The following is a 2,536-nucleotide window of genomic DNA, read 5'->3' as shown; positions in this document are numbered from 1 at the left end:
AAAAAGGATGAGTTTGTGTCCTTTGTAGGGACATGGATGCAGCTGGAATCCATCATTCTTAGCAAACTATCACAAGAACAGAAAACCAAACACCGCATGTTCTCACTCATAGGTGGGAACTGAACAATGAGATCACTTGGACTCGGGAAGGGGAACATCACACACCGGGGCCTATCATGGGGAGGGGGGCGGGGGGAGGGATTGCATTGGGAGTTATACCTGATGTAAATGACGAGTTGATGGGTGCAGCACACCAACAAGGCACAAGTATACATATGTAACAAACCTGCACGTTATGCACATGTACCCTACAACTTACAGTATAATAATAATAAATAAAAAAAAAAAAAAAAAAAGAAAAAACCCTAAGTGACAGTACTGAGGCAATAATGCTTTAGTGAAAACAGTGGGGAGTGGGGAAAAAGAAAACAGCTGTTGACTATTTACTCTGTTCAGGTACTATGCTAGTTTCTTTATATACATATCAAATTAAATATTTACGTTAGTTCCTGTGATGTGGGTATTCAATAATTTTATAGAAATAGTAACTAAGAGAAGGGTCACGTGGTGGCTGGGCCGGGTAAATGGTGGCTTCAGGAGAGAGCAGGACTTCAGGTGGAGGCAGCACCAAGGAAGCATTTATGACCTTCTACAGTGAGGTGAAACAAATAGAGAAGAGAGACTCGGTTCTAACATCGAAAAATCAGATTGAAAGACTGACCTATCCTGGTTCCTCTTACTTCAATTTGAACCCATTTGAGGTTGTTTGGGTAGATCCTGAAGTTACAGATGAGGAAATAAAAAAGCGGTTTTGGCAGTTATCCATCTTGGTATATCCTGACAAAAATCAAGATCATGCTGACAGAGCACAAAAGGCTTTTGAAGCTGTGGACAAAGCTGACAAGTTGCTACTGGATGAGGAGCAAAAGAAGAGGGCCCTGGATGTAATTCAGGTGGGAAAAAAATACGTGGAACACACTGTGAAAGAGTGAAAAAACTAATTAAAGAAGGAAGGAAAACCTACAATTGTAGAGGAGGATGATCCTGAGCTGTTCAAACAAGCTGTATATAAACAGACAATGAAACTCTTTGCTGAGCTGGAAATTAAAAGGAAAGAGAGAAAAGCCAAAGAGAAGCATGAAAGGAAACGACAAAGGGAAGAAGAGATTGAAGCTCAAGAAAAAGCCAAACAGGAGAGAGAGTGGCAGAAAAACTTTGAGGAAAGTCGAGTTGGTAGTGTGGACAGCTGGCGAAACTTGCAAGCCAATACAAAGGGGAAGAAAGAGAAGAAAAATCGGACCTTCTTGAGACCACAAAAAGTAAAAATGGAGCAGTGCGAGTGACCACCCGGGGTCACAGGCACAGAACCTTCCCCCTGCTATCTCCCTTCCTGCTTCGAAGGACTCATTCTTTCCTCCCACTTCCACCCCAACCTAGAGTAGTATTTGCTTTTTAGTCCATTTTGTTTTCAATACAATTTAATATTGATCAGAGTAATTCTTTTGTACATTGAAATGAGGGGCTTGGTTTAAAAAAAGACCTTCCCCTCTCCCTGCCCCTAGAACAACCAGGATTAGAAGGTGCCACCATCGGTGCTGCCTTCTCTTCCCATAACTTGTAACTCAGTGTTTTGTACTTCACTGAATTGTGATGCTTAGAAACTTCATGGATAGTTTGTGGAAATCGTCCAATTAAACATATTGCTTAAAATGATGTTGCTGTGACTTCAGAGACAAGCCTGGAAGGGGCACCTTAGGAAGCCCCTTCGCTTCAGTTGCTTGCTTCTGGGTATGCTCCCTTCGAAGGCCCAGATGAGACAGGGAACACTTGTGGGCACACAGAGCGGCATCTGATGCCCTGATGTCCTGTGGTGTTTGGCATGTGTCCCCTGTCTACTGACCAATCAGCGTGACGTGAGGCCCACACCACCCAAACCTTTCATTTTCCAAAGAGCTAGACACCCTCCACCCAGTACCATGTCCTAGCCTGTCTGCATTTGTTAGGGATAATATTCTTTATGTATAATACATTTTTATACCCCCCCCTCCAAAAAGAAATAGTAACTAAGACTCACAGAAGTAAAATTATAGCTAAAGGTCACATGATTGCTAAGCAGAATAGACACATCTTAAAGCTAATATTGATTCAAAATATCATAACCTTTTTATGTTATCATGCATTTTACAAAGAGGCTGGGAAATACTAAGAGATACTGAGATGGGTTATTAGTGCCATACCACCCTTTGATAGGCATTATTGGGTTTTGATCTTTTTTTCTATGCTTTCTTAAAAATATTTACATCTTTAAGTAATCATGTATCACAGAATTTAGATAACATTCATAGGGAAATAAGAATCAAGTATTTAATGAGAATTTATTGTCCTATTAATTATATTACATTCTTTATTTTAGGTTCTCTTGTTGGGAAAACATTTACGAGGCTGTATTATATACAGTGAAATAACATTGAAATGTGGCAGGATCTTTTTTTGAAGCTGTAGAAAAGCTATTTTTGTGGTTTAAATAATTTTCTAA

At 40.1% G+C, this 2,536-nt stretch overlaps 1 pseudogene; it reads left to right on the top strand.

Annotated features, from left to right (window-relative positions):
* Positions 1 to 563: 563 nt before the first annotated feature.
* Positions 564 to 1,343, top strand: LOC112626800 (annotated as a pseudogene).
* Positions 1,344 to 2,536: the final 1,193 nt, after the last annotated feature.

The sequence above is a fragment of the Theropithecus gelada genome, chromosome 6, assembly GCF_003255815.1.
Source record: "Theropithecus gelada isolate Dixy chromosome 6, Tgel_1.0, whole genome shotgun sequence".
In the NCBI taxonomy this organism is placed as follows: Eukaryota; Metazoa; Chordata; class Mammalia; order Primates; family Cercopithecidae; genus Theropithecus; species Theropithecus gelada.
Note: the sequence above shows the minus strand (reverse complement) of the source record. Positions and strands in the feature narration are given on the sequence as shown.